Source organism: Bos mutus, chromosome 2 (assembly GCF_027580195.1).
Source record: "Bos mutus isolate GX-2022 chromosome 2, NWIPB_WYAK_1.1, whole genome shotgun sequence".
Classification (NCBI taxonomy): domain Eukaryota; kingdom Metazoa; phylum Chordata; class Mammalia; order Artiodactyla; family Bovidae; genus Bos; species Bos mutus.
In genome coordinates, this window is record NC_091618.1 from 82,270,615 (window position 1) to 82,285,544 (window position 14,930).

Below are 14,930 nucleotides of genomic sequence, written 5' to 3' on the forward strand. Positions count from 1 at the left end.
CTTAGGGCCATTTCACCTGCTCTTTGTTCTGTCTAGTACAGAATAGTTCAGTTGGCACCCAGAAATTTGTAAGCCTTGTTCCTTCCTTTTCGTTGCATCTTTATTCAAATATCATCTTTTAAAATAGCTCTTCTCCAGTCTCCCCTAAATACAAATGAACAAATTAAGAAAACCACCATTTCAGTCCACACTCCTTTTCTCTTACCCTAATTTAATTTTCTCCATACAACTTATCACCATGTGCTATACTCTGCATTTTCCTTTTGTTTGTCATCTCCTTAGAGTGTTCTGTTGTCGCCTATGTTTAGATCTTGATTCCCATGATTCTATTAACTGTAAGAACATAATAAAATTTCAGTAAATATGTGTTAACTGAATGCACAAATGAGATAGCTATGAGATAAATGAGATAGTTAAAGACTTTTTTTTTTACTTCCAGGCTTATAATACACTGATGCATACTTGTGTATTTTCTCTTCATTATCTCATCATATATCTTGAAGTGTTACTTAGTCATTTGTTCTAGCATATCTTAGGGCCACTCTAGATATGAAATATTCCAAGTTGAACCCATCATCACCTTCTTCTCAAATTGACTCCCATTTCCATTGACCCTACCATTATTTTTTATACTTACTTAAAAGAACAAGTTACCTCTTTTTAATAGAGAAGAGACTTTTAAAATTTTTGTTCACATTTAATTTTAATTTTTTTTAGTTTATATTGGAGTCTAGTTGATTAACAATGTTGTGTTAGCTTCAAGTGTATAGCAAAATGCTTCAGGTATATCTATATATTCTTTTTAAAATTATTTTTCCATTTAGGTTATTGCAGAATATTAATCAGCATTCCCTGTACCATATATATAGTAGGTCCTTGTGAGTTATCTAGTTTATATATAGTAGTGTGTACATGGGGCTTTCCAGGTGGTGCTAGTGGTAAAGAACCCTCCTGCCAATGCAGGAGATGTAAGAGACTGGGTTCCATCCCTGGGTCAGGAAGATCCCCTGGAGAAGTGCATGGCAACCTACTCCAGGATTCTAGCCTAGATAATCCTACGGACAGAGGAGCCTGACAGGCTATACAGTCCATAGGGTTGTAAAGAATCGAACACAACTGAAGAGATTTAGCACACACACAGTGTGTACATGTTAATCCCGAATTCCTAATCTACCACATCCCTGTTAGTAGTAAACATTTATCTAGGCTGAGAATACATTTTCTCTGGATCCTTTATTTACCCTATGGCCCTTCATGTAAGTCAACATTTTCTGAAGTGTTTTCTCCACGGTGGGTGTGATGTTCTCATCTTTTTTCCATGTGTGCAAGCACATGTTCCCCAAGCCTTTCAATGCTCTGGCCTCACCCCACTGTATCCACCACACCTCTCCCACTGATTCTGCAGTAATTCCACACCAGCCTTCTTTAAATAGAAGCTTCATTATTTCATGCTCCTAGTCACAACTTTCAGCAGCTTCCTATTTTCTATAGCATCAAGTCTATAGACTTTCTCACAGCCCTGATTTACCTTATTTATTATCTACTGCCAAATACATACCCTCAAGCCAGCAATAGTAACATGATTAAGACATGGCTCTTACCCTGAAGGAGCTCGGATTTTCTGTAACAATTATAGTTCCTTCATCTCAACACTCTTTTGTGTTGTCCACTCTTATTTCATGGGTAATAGACTTGTTCCATGGCTAGACTATAAATGCTTTTTAGTTAGGGGTCATGACTTGTATTTTCTTTATTATGTCATACTTCCCCTTACATTGTTTCTGGCACTAGTGTTTGTAAAAGACACACATGTCAATGGTTTAATTATAAGATATTAAAGATTTATTAAAATAATATCATTGATTTCAGAGATTAATACATATATGACTGTTAATCATAGTGAAAGACATTTTTAAAATTTAATTAGATGTAACAATATCTTATATTCAAAATTGACCACTTAGGTTTCAACTTAGAGAACATTTTCCCTGGAAAGTATTTCTTTGATTCCTCAACTTTGAATCAGGTAGCCCTTCTTTATTCTGCCTTTCTGTAGCAGCTTTCCTTGCCTCTATCTCTAAATTGACTCTATCTCTGATCACATTGAAATTGCCTGTTTCCTTTTATATCTCTCTTACTGCATTGCAAGGTATTTGAGGGGAGAGCTATGCTTCACTTACTGTTTTCTTATTAAAACTTCATGGAAGGCCTGGCACAGTAGAGCTGTACAGTGAATAGAAAAGTAATGGTGTTTCTTTTGTATACATTTGCCTTACAGAACAAATAAAGTACATATAAATAAAATGCTTTATTTTAAGTATAGCACATGCAAATGTCTCTCTGAAGTGTTTGATGAAACATGGCAAAAGTTAAACTGAAAATGAAGCTATATGAGTGTGTGTATGTAATATAAATATGTATGAAATTATATGTAATTTTATATGTGCGAATATATATGAGATTATATTTGAAAAATGCCATAAACTTTCAAATTTTTACATGAAATGTGTATTAATTATGAATTTTAAAAATTAAAATTATGATTATTACTTAAATTTAACCAATAACTAATGGTATACTTTTGCTATGCCTGTATATAAAGCATAGGCTAATATTGAAAGAATTAAAATATTCCAGAAACAGTTTTCTTAATGTACCTTCCTAACTTCAAGGTTATTTGTTGGTTTGTTGGCTGGAGAAGGCAATGGCACCCCACTCCAGTTCTCTTGCCTGGAAAATCCCATGGATGGAGGAGTCTGGTAGGCTGCAGTCCATGGGGTCGCTAAGAGTCGGAAACAACTGAGCGACTTCACTTTCACTTCTCACTTTCATGCATTGGAGAAGGAAATGGCAACCCACTCCAGTGTTCTTGCCTGGAGAATCTGAGGGACGGGCGAGCCTGGTGGGCTGCTGTCTATGGGGTTACACAGAGTGGGACACGACTGAAGCGACTTAGCAGCAGCAGCAGCAGTTATATGCCTTAACTCTGCAGCCTCAATTCTCAATAAATTAAACTTATTTTTAAAAGATCTCAAATTATGTATAATGTAACTAAGAAAAAATATATCTATATGCTTAATACACTATTCTAGATCAGATAAACTTGGAAAAGTGGCATTGGGAACTACTGCTAGATAAAAGGAAAAAAACAGTAATTTGTTGATCTCTTTAGCTTTCAGTCTCTGTAAATCTCTTTCCCTGCATTTCTATTCAATCTCTCTGTTTATACACACACACACACACACACACACACACAAGCTCTAAAAACTCTATTGGAACTACCAAGTAATCTACTTTCTATGCCTGCACTGGGTTTCCCTGGATCCTTTCTATGAGTACTTGTTTAGCTCTCATTTCCCTTGTGAACAGAGGTTAGGTTCAACTTTTATTCAGTCTCTACTTGAATTAAATTGCTTATTTAATGTTATTTTAAAGATAGAAATGTTTATCTTTTCCCTACAAGTCTTACTTATGAACTACTCCATTATGATAGACAATGAGAAAATAATCACCAATTCCTTCTAACAACAAATTTGTATTGATTTTTAAGTATCCATTGCTGTTTACATCAAAACTTGAACTATTTTTCCACAACCTATAGAGCTGCTTTTATATTTGCCTAATAAAACTAACATTCAGAAAACGAAGATCATGGCATCTGGTCCCATCACTTCATGGGAAATAGATGGGGAAACAGTGGAAATGGTGGCTGACTTTATTTTTTGGGCTCCAAAATCACTGCGGATGGTGACTGCAGCAATGAAATTAAAAGACGCTTACTCTTTGGAAGAAAAGTTATGACCAACCTAGATAGCATATTCAAAAGCAGAGACACTACTTTGCCAACAAAGGTCCGTCTAGTCAAGGCTATGATTTTTCCAGTGGTCATGTATAGATGTGAGAGTTGGACTGTGAAGAAAGCTGAGTGATGAAGAATTGACGCCTTTGAACTGTGGTGTTGGAGAAGACTCTTGAGAGTCCCTTGGACTGCAAGGAGATCCAACCAGTCCGTTCTGAAGGAGATCAGCCCTGGGATTTCTTTGGAAGGAATGATGCTAAAGCTGAAACTCCAGTACTTTGGCCACCTCATGCGAAGAGTTGACTCATTGGAAAAGACTCTGATGCTGGCAGGGATTGGGGGCAGGAGGAGAAGGGGACAACAGAGGATGAGATGGCTGGATGGCATCACCAACTCGATGGATGTGAGTCTGAGTAAACTCTGGGAGTTGGTGATGGACAGGGAGGCCTGGTGTGCTGCAATTCATGGGATCGCAAAGAGTTGGACACGACTGAGTGACTGAACTGAACTGAACTGAATAAAACTGTATACTTATTTTTAACCTAGATTCAAATATTTTTTCCACAATCTGACATGTTCCTTCCTTCTGTCTCTACATCTCTTTTTCTTTCCCCCAACCCTGCCTCAGGGTTGCTTCTGTAGTCATCCATAAGTTCTTGCAGTGTTTTTCCTTGTCAATACCTACCAAGATGAGCTACCATATATAAAATGATATGTACCAAAACACTTTATAAAATAGTAAAATCCTTGCTGCTGCTGCTGCTAAGTCGCTTCAGTCGTGTCCCACTCTGTGCGACCCCATAGACGGCAGCCCACTAGGCTCCTCTCTCCCTGGGATTCTCCAGGCAAGAATACTGGAGTGGGTTGCCATTTCCTTCTCCAATGCATGAAAGTGAAAAGTGAAAGTGAAGTCACTCAGTCGTGTCCGACTCTTAGTGACCCCATGGACTGCAGCCTACCTCTGTCCATGGGATTTTTCCAGGCAAGAGTACTGGAGTGGGGTGCCATTGCCTTCTCAGTAAAATCCTTGAGTAGATGTTATTACTCATTATTTTTACCATCTGGATCTTTGAGCTTATTTATATCCCACATTTTGTGCTAAAAATCTCATTTCCTTTATCTCTCATATTTAGAAATTCTTTGAACATTATCCAGCAGTCATTAGAGCCTTTGGCTTTAAGCGTAACTGACCCAAAGTATGCCATTCCACCCACTCCTTTTGGAGGAAAATAATTCACTTTCTGAGAGTGGAGTCTGCTATGGTGGGTGATCCCCTAGATGGTGTCACCCTTCAGTAACCATAATTTACCACTTTACTTCCCCTTTAAGAAAGAAGTTGCAATCAGCATGGTTAAACAGCAACATAATGCATTTCTTTCGAATACTGGCAAAAATATATTCCTAGCTGGAACCTGAAATCTCAGGGTGCAAACTACCCAGTTCACTGACAGCTGACGTCACTTACGCCACTTGGTATGCAAATCCATATGCTATCAATGCAAGAGACTAAATTATTTTCTGAGAAGCTGTGTTGTTTCTTAACCAGCTCTGTAACACAGTGAAGATTTTAAACATGAAACGTCAAATGTACTAATATGTGTTTGTTTCCTGATGTTGTATATTTCACATTACAACTCTTTGTGAGACCTAATTATTTTCAGAGTATTTCCCCTTTTTCCTTTAATGAAATATTCAAGAAAAATAACCCTGTTTATAGCATGTTAAATCTTTATCATCTTTATGTTTATCAAAAGTGTATAAGGCATGTCTGGGGATAACCCTGCAGGACTCAAAAGCCTGTGGCAGGTTTTAGAGAATCATCTGCTGCCTCCTGAGCTGGAAGGATTTGCAGGCCAGAGCTCAGGAAGTTGCCATGGCTTGAGGGCAAAGCAGGCTTTTGCAGATAAACCTTAAGTCACAGATTCTACCTTTTGGAGCCAGATATCATTTTGTGGATTAATTAATACTTGTGAGGGCTTTAAGGATGAAAGACATTGTGAGCATACAGCATTTCTTATGTTAAAACAAAGGACAGCCTCTTTGTGGGGAATCATGCTATTGATTAGGCTGTGCTTTCCTTAAATTGCAAAAAAAATTACCAAAAGCTCTTTAGTCTTTCAAAATTCTACTTTGTTAAGATAAAAATTAGGTTTTTGGAAAAAGCACTCTCCCAAATCTTCAAGATGTTAGTATATTAATAATGCTATATAATTTAAGAACCCTTATACAAACCATCTCCAAGTTTTCATTGTTTTATGTGCCCTTCCTTTACTCAAACAGGAGTGTTTTTTATTTTTTTTTTTTCATTTAAAAAGTGTTATCAGCATATAGATTTTACAGTGTTGTGTAGGAGTGTGTTAACTCCAATATTTGTTGAGGCCATCCCTGAGCTAGGTTTGGGTGTGATATGATATGCTAAATAGTCATGTCGTTTTCTGGAGGGCCTGTCAGTCCAGAGGTGAAGAGAAATATTAAACAAAGAAAGAAAGTCATAATTCTATAAATGCAAATTACACAACATGCTATGACAGCAGACAAACAAGTTTCTATGAGAGAGGGAGAGCCTACTTTGGATTAAGTATTTATAAAAGCACAATTTGAAAGAGCCATTTAAATTGAGATTTACAGGGTGAATAGAGCTTGTTAAGCAAATAACTGGAAGGATGCTGCAAACAGAAGGACTAGCAAGTACAGAGGTCTGGGAGTCAGAACAAAGTTGTTAATATTGGAAAAACTGCATGAATGCTGCACTGACTAGAAAAGAAAGAAAAAAAGTGAAGCTGCTCAGTCGTGTCTGACTCTTTGTGACCCCATGGACTATAGCCTACCAGGCTCCTCCGTTCATGGGATTTTCCAGGCAAGAATACTGGAGTGGGGTGCCATTTCCTTCTCCAGGAGAACTTCCTGACCCAGCTCTTGAACCCGGGTCTCCCGCATTGTAGGCAGATGCTGTACGGTTTGAGCCACCAGGGAAGTGGTAGACTGACTAGGGATATAAATCTGGAAATGTGGGTAGAGGGAGACAGTTCTCAGATAATGGTAAGGAGTTCAGAAGCCATTAAAATACAAAAACAGGTTACAGTAACTTTTCCCATCCAGGCCTACATTTGAAATTCATTTAACTCTACAGAAGAGAAGAACATTCACACAACAACAATGAAAAAGGTTATTAACATTGAGCAATCTTGTTTTCCCTATTGCCTTGACCAAAACTAGTTATAACAAAACAATTGAATTATGCTAATAAATTTCCCAGACAGTAACCAGGAAGGCCATTCTCACTGAATCCCAATAACAGTTAAAGAAAGAACACCATATTTGTATCAATGGCACAAAGAAATAGAATTCAGGGAAGAAGAGAGAAAAAAAGGAAGGGAAAGGAGATGCATTTGTACAGGAAAAGCTCCAAAAGACTGAATTTCTTGAGACAGAAAGAAGTGCCCTCATCAGCCTGTTTCCCAAATAGAACCTGGATTTTTATGGTGGTGACCAAATGAAACACACTGGTTACAAGATGAAAGGCTAAGGGGGTTCTTAAACATCAAATGCTAGCTTATTCAAGATGATATTTTGATGAGTTAAGGGTAAATAAATCAGAGACATGTGGGTAAAATTTCCCTTGAAATACACAGGGGTTTAAGATGATGGGGAAATGCATTTGGCAAAACATAATATGTACTTTGCCAAACCCAACATTTGAAAACCGGTTCAAGACATTCAGCAGAGCCCCAGAGCACAACATATTCTCTCATCCTGAGAGCAAAAGAAGGAGAAAACCCATGAAAGCAATGTACAATACACACTGCAGGGTATAAATAATTTGCATTCAGCAAACCATGCCTAACTTTAAGACCTGAAGTCAAGACCAGCTTTTCCAGATCTTTAAGCATGCTTAATTACTCCTTTATAGGCACTGCTCATGTATGACACAGCATCCTTTTTCTTCTATTCTCCTTTCATGTAATTATTGTTTTCAACTTGAAAATTTTGGTTTACCACTTTTTAAACGTATGTACACAATTATGTATCTTTGTTACACAGAGATTTTATATTTCATGTCTCCAAGAGCATCATAGTTCATTTTCCAACTATATGTGAGATGGCCCTAAAATCGAAGTGAAGTGAAGTAGCTCAGTCATGTCTCTTTGCGACCCCGTGGACTGTAGCCTACCAGGCTCCTCCCTCCATGGACTTCTCCAGACAAGAATACTAGAGTGGGTTGCCATTTAAAATTAAGCATTTATATTTTAAATTAGTACTTTATATGATATAAAGATAAGCTACATTTTGAAGGTGATTTTTTTCCCTTTATTTTTGTTTTTGTTCCCCTACAAGACCACACACACGGTCAGCAGATCTGATGTAGCAAGAAAGCTAGAGTCAATACATAAATAACTGGAAACTGAGAAGAAAAAAATGTAAGCAGTGAATCCCAAAGAGGAAAGTAGAGCAAGAGAGGGAAAGCCAGTGGAGTTCTGTAATGACTAAGTTCTAGAGATTGACTGTACATTAGGGTGATTATACCGGTTAATAAGGCTGTGTTGTACACTGAAAATTTGCTGAGAGAGTTGACCTTACATGCTCTCACCATAGAAAAATCTTCAAAAGTAACTATGTGAGGAAGTGGATATGTTAAGTAGCTTGACTATAGTAATCGTTTCACTGGTTGTCTGTTATTTTTTAGTCACTAAGTCATGTCTAGCTCTTTGCAACCCCATGGACTGTAGCCCTCCAGGCTCCTCTATCCACGGAGTTTCCCAGGCAACAATTTTGGAGTGAGTTGCTGTTTCCTTATCCAGGGGATCTTCCTGACTCAGGGATTGAACACACACCTTCTGCATTGCAGGGAGATTCTTTACCACTGAGCCACCAGGGAAGCCCAAACATTTCATTATGTATATGTAAATCAAAATATCATGTTGTACACATTAAATATATACATTTTTTATTTTAAAGACAGAAACAAAAAAATAATTTTAAAAAGAAAGCCATTGGAAAAAATACACAACATTTCTATTTCTGTGAGTAGTGGAAAAGTTAAGAGATTTAAAAAGGAAGAGAAACGTCATTGGGGGTAATATGATGTAACCAGATATCCTCCTTCTGTGCTTTATAATAGAAATTATCAAAAACAAGATTATCAGCAAAGTACTTTGATCAATTGAAAGTTCAGAAAAAAATATAACGTCTAATTACTAAATTGGAAAAGCGTTAAATGCAAAATCTGTTTGAAAATTATAGTAGCTCATGTGTGTAGTTATGGAGATTCGATACAAGGTTCTCCCAGGAAGCAGGTTAGTCATACAGAAAGTTTCACAGGTGCCACTACTTTGGAGGGTTCTCTCCAGTTCAGGCCTGAGGCTTGTCTCAGTTCGGTGGATCTTGATAGATTACATGTATCAATATTACCAGTGTTTACAGAGATGATGAACATTTACCTAGGGTTTCCTTGGTAGCTCAGTGGTCAAGAATCCTCCTGCTAACGCAGATGTGGGTTCTATCTGTGGGTCCAGAAGTTCCCCTGGAGAAGGAAATGGCAACCCACTCCGGTATACTTGCCTGGGAAATCCCATAGACTGAGGAGCCTACTGTCTGTGGGCTACAGTCCATAGGGTCACAAAACAGTCAGACACAACTTGGCAACTAAACAACAATGGGATTACCTCACATAATGAAATTTCTAAGAGTCTGCTGTATAAACTTGAAATCTGATTTATTAATTTGTAATGGTGCATATACTGATATTGACTATGGTCCATCACATTCTGTGTGAGAGGACCGAGGAAGCTGAATTAGGAGTCAGAAGATTGCCAGTGAACACAGGAATCAGAACAAAGGAGAAAAGAGCAACCACTCACATATATCAGCAGAGCAAAGGCTCTATGTTTCTGGTACTGAACATCAGTCTTTTCTCGTAAAAATGCGCTGAAAGTTTTAGATTCAATGTATTTTCATTTATAAACATGTATTTCAACAGGACTCTTGTACTGGTGTAGATAAAACTCTATTGTTTTCAATTCTACTTATTTTATCTGAGAACTATTTTATCTTATTTTATAAGATAAAGATATAAGAACTTATTTTATCTGAGAACTGAAGACTTCACATTAAAAAAATTGCAGTGTCTGTAGTTATGGTTACAGTCTGGTCTTTCTGCCTGACTGTTAGCATTAATCACAGGTTGTCTTCTGCTCTCTTGCCTTGTGTCTGGCTTCCAACTTAGGCTGATAAACAGGTGCTATCTGGATATCCCACCACCATTCATTCTTTTCATATGTATCTCAGCACAGTTGTGTCTGCTGAGTACTCCCTCACTGCTAGCAGACTGGCTGGCATCCAATCTGGACAAATTGCTGATCTTTCCTGCCACTTAACATTAAATAGGGCTTCTGAGGAACGTTGAACAAATAGCACAAGAAGCCAGATTCAGCATCTAAAGACTGGTTGATGTTTCTAAGTATATGGTTTAGGAAATGCTACAACTTTAAAGAACTTCAAGCTGGCCTGGAACTTGGCATGTGGTATCCCAAAGTGAAAGAAAATGAACATTTCAGTTGTTCAGTACTGTCTCTTTGTGGCCTCATGGACTGTACCTCACCAGTCTCCTCTGTCCATAGAATTCTCAGGCAAGATTATTGGAATGGGTAGCCATTCTTTTCCCCAGGATATCTTCCCAACCCAGGGACTGAACCCAGGTCTCCCGCATTACAGGCAGATTCTTTACCATCTGGTCCACCAGGGAAACACACTCCTAAACCTAAACATAATTTTGTAAATTACCAGAGGCAAGACCATCTGGGTCCTAGACGACCAACTTAGTCCACTGTAATTCATAGATTACTGTCCATTCAAACCATGGGATTAACATAAAAGAGGAATAAGTAATTAAAATAATTAATATGGTACCATACATAAACCCACATGCAAAATACAGAGCAATCTTCTGCTTGCCCTAAAACTTCTTTTGGCTCCTATGAGCCTCCTGGAATAAGTGATTCCTAGTGCCTGGAACATGAAAAAGTATTTCAAAATATGATGACAAGGAATAATAAAGTAATAAAGTGTATTAATGGAAACTTTGCTTTTCAGCATGGGACTTGAATAATGCAGTGCTTTCAGTATAGGAAACCTGACTGGAATTTTCTATTCCAGGACAAAAGCTGTTCTCATCTCGGAGGTAACTGGAGGCAAGTAGGGTATCCATTCCCTCCAAAAGAGGAATAGGAGTATCTTGAAATGTGATCTCACAATGATATAAACCGCAATAAGATCAAGGTTGTCCTATTAGTCTTTGTGGGCCTTCCCCAGTGGCTTGGCGGTAAGAATCCACTTGCAATGCAGGAGACAAGGGTTTGATCCCCAGGTCGGATAGATCCCCTGGAGAAGGGCATGGCAACCCTCTCTAGTACGCTTGCCTAGAGAATCCCATGGACAGAGGAACCTGGCAGACTGCAGCCCATAGGGTCACACAGAGTCAGACACGACTGAAGCGACGAGGCAGCAGAAACATTAACTTTTGCAGTCCCCTTGTGAGAAGAGCAACTGGTATTTAGTGGAAGGGGGTGTTATTTTAAAATGTATAAAAAAAAGGTTGTATATTAAATATGAAAGAAACAATGGAGAGAAATGAACAGACATGGGAATAGTTCATGATGGTTGCACATGTATATAATTACATGTAAAATGTATATGCAGATACACAGATATGTAAAAATATGCACTGTAGAAATAAATATAATAGGTAAAAGTACACACTAGAAGGATTACTAGTGTCTCCCAATGACTAGGAAGGCAACTTGGACGTTAGAAGATAATATAAAAGAAGATTCCTTACCTGTTTTCTCTGAGACCTCTGTGTGGACATGCCTAGCAACTCTATTGCATTGATCAAAAGCCATGAAAACTGACTCAGCCTGTTTGATGGCAACGATGTCCATTTATAGAAGCCTAATATGAGAAATCCAGCCCCTGGCCTCAATCTCAGTTATCCTGAAAAGGTCCAGTGCATAGAGGAACATTACTTATTCAAGGAGAGAGAATTTTAAGGTATATAACTCAAGCCAGCTTATGTAGATTTCTCCTTGCGAGAGTATTAGGTTTCTACTTTCACATTTTCCGTCTCTTTTTAGACAAGTGGTCATCAATAATACATCTCTGGCAACTAAATATCCACCTAGTAGCCTTTTAGTGATTTTTTTTTTCTGGGGGGAGGCAATATTCTTAGCTAATAATGTTTGCATAAAATTTTATTATGGGTTGAGAGATTTTGTAGGTTTTTGGTAGACAGATTCAGTCTTTTGGTAACTTATTTTCATCAGAAGAAATCTTAAATAAAGAGGTAAATTTTATCTATCATTCGTTCAGTTCACTTCAGTTGCTCAGTCGTGTCTGACTCTTTGTGAACCCATGGACTACAGCACACCAGGCTTCCCTGTCCATCACCAACTCCCGGAGCTTGCTCAAAATAATGTCCAGTGAGTCAGTGATGCCATCCAGCCATCAACCATCTATTATTTGTTACACAACAAAATTTCTAAATATACATTCATAAAGAAAGGGACATCTTCTGTGATGCTAATTGCTCTTAAAAACATCTCTCTTCCAAATCTTTGTAGAAACGAGTGATGCCCACAATTAATTACTAAATGTATTATATGAATTTAGGGGATAGACAAATAAGATTTTCTGGCACTAAAAGAAGAGACTGTATACATTAGGTGAAAAGGTGATTAAAGCAAATGAATATTCATATCTAAGTACAAAAGAGGCACCACTGAACATCATGATTCTAAAAGTTATCTAAGAGAGCTTCCTTATATTCTTCTAGGCTTATGGAAAGTACGCTGAAATAAAAGAAATTCTCTGGAAATGTAGCTATGTGAAAAGTAGTATGCTATGATTATCATAAATCTTCATTATCTTCATTATTTTTTAAAATATGTATTCATCCAATATATTTTGAAAGCTAAGTATTGTGCTATGTATTGTGAATATAATAATAAACAAATCAGAAAAGAACTCACTCATATCAGAGTGAGTCTTGTAAATAGCCAGTTTTTTAACTGATGAAATTTTAGTGGTTTGGGAAAAGTATTAGTCGTTCAGTTGTGTCTGACTCTTTGTGACCCCATGGACCCCCTGTAGCCTGCCAGGCTCCTCTGTCCATGGAATTCTCCAGGCAAGAATATTGGGGTGGGTAGCCATTTCTTTCTTCAGGAGATCTTCCTGACCCAGGGACAACTCACTCCCAAATATCTCTTTTTTTAATCTATCGTAATGCATACATAGGTTTTTTGTTTTTTTTTTTTTTGGGTTTTTTTTTGCTTGTTTGTTTGCTTACCCAGTTTCCTATAAAAATTTAGATAAACATTTAAGCAGCCATTCATTCATCATTTATCCACTCATTTGTTCAAACAATATTTATTATTGTAATTATTGGTGGCAGCAAGTACTCTCTCTGCTGGGAACCCTGATGTGAAAGGAAGAGTCACAGCACAGGTGCAGGTACAACCCAACAAGCCCTATGATAATGATAACAGCAGAATGAAAAATGAAGATTCAGAAAAGGGCATTTAAAAGGGACTGCAGAGGAACCATGGAAGAACTGTATAACAGCAGAGATACATAATACGTTTTAAAGTGGATTCAATATGTTTGGAAATTTATGTGATGACAATATGGTGGGAGTGAAGTATTACAGTCAGGAGAAAAGCATGTAGGATGGCACTGAGGGGTATGATCGTTTGTTAGTAGGCAGCTGACTCCTAAAAGCTTACAGCATATAGGATGGGACATGGGTCAATGTTGTTGGCAATTCACCAAGATTGTTTCAATCTTGCAGCAAGGGTAAGAACTAGGGATGAGAAGAGTGCAGGACTGTCAGAGGAAGATAGAAACAGGGCACTAAGAAATTAGAACATCTATTGCAGACTTTGATGGGAGTCAATTCAGCTCAGTCACTCAGTTGTTTCCAACTCTTTGTGACCCCATGAGCTGCAGCATGCCAGACCTCCCAATCCATCACCAATTGCCCGAGTTTACTCAAACTCATGTCCATTGAGTCGGTGATGCCATCCAGCCATCTCATCCTCTGTCGTCCCCTTTTCCTCCCACCTTCAGTCTTTTCAGGATCAGGGTCTTTTCAAATGAGTCAGCTCTTCACATCAGGTGGCCAAAGTACTGGAGTTTCAGCTTCAACATCAGTCTTTCCAATGAATATTCAGGACTGATTTCCTTTAGGATGGACTGGTTGGATCTCCTTGCTGTTCAAGGGACTCTCAAGAGTCTTCTCCAACACGACAGTTCAAAAGTATCAGTTCTTCGGTGCTCAGCTTTCTTTATAGTCCAACTCTCACTTCCATACAGGACTACTGGAAAAACCATAGCTTTGAATAGACAGGCCTTCGTTGGTAAAGCAATGTCTCTGCTTTTTAATATGCTCTCTAGGTTGGTCATAACTTTTCTTCCAAGGAGTAAGCGTCTTTTAATTTCATGGCCGCAGCCACCATCTGTGACTGGGATGTCACTGCATCACAACTTACATTCTGTATATACTTACCCTGCCGCTGCTGCTGCTAAGTCGCTTCAGTCATGTCCGACTCTGTGCGACCCCATAGACGGGAGCCTACTAGGCTCCTCTGTCCCTGGGATTCTCCAAGCAAAAATACTGGAGTGGGTTGCCATTGCCTTCTCCAATGCATGAAAGTGAAAAGTGAAAGTGAAGTCGCTCATTCATGCCCAACTCTTAGAGACCCCATGGACTGCAGCCTACCAGGCTCCTCCGTCCATGGGATTTTCCAGGCAAGAGTACTGGAGTGGGATGCCATTGCCTTCTCCAATATATTTACCCTAGAACTCAACAAAAATCTCTGTGGAGTGATAAGGAATAGTTGAATCTCTCTTAAGCAATATGCAGTTATATTAACAGTGAAAGCCAATAAATACAAATAGGAAAGGAAGCAAGCCCACCCCATGGAGGAAGATAATGAGATAATGCTGCCACAGTATTTCTTGGTAGCTAGCTGAACAAAATGTATGGAATATCAGGGTTTTAAATTCTTCTCCAGTTTAACCAGCTACCTAGTTCTATTGAATTGTTTGCTCTCACTGGCCTCAGCAGGTACATGGAAGG

At 38.3% G+C, this 14,930-nt stretch overlaps 1 protein-coding gene across 1 annotated transcript in view; it reads left to right on the plus strand.

Moving 5' to 3' along the window:
• Window positions 1-14,930, plus strand: part of ARHGAP15 (Rho GTPase activating protein 15) — a 698,771-nt gene that overhangs the window by 94,281 nt on the left and 589,560 nt on the right. The window lies entirely within an intron of this gene.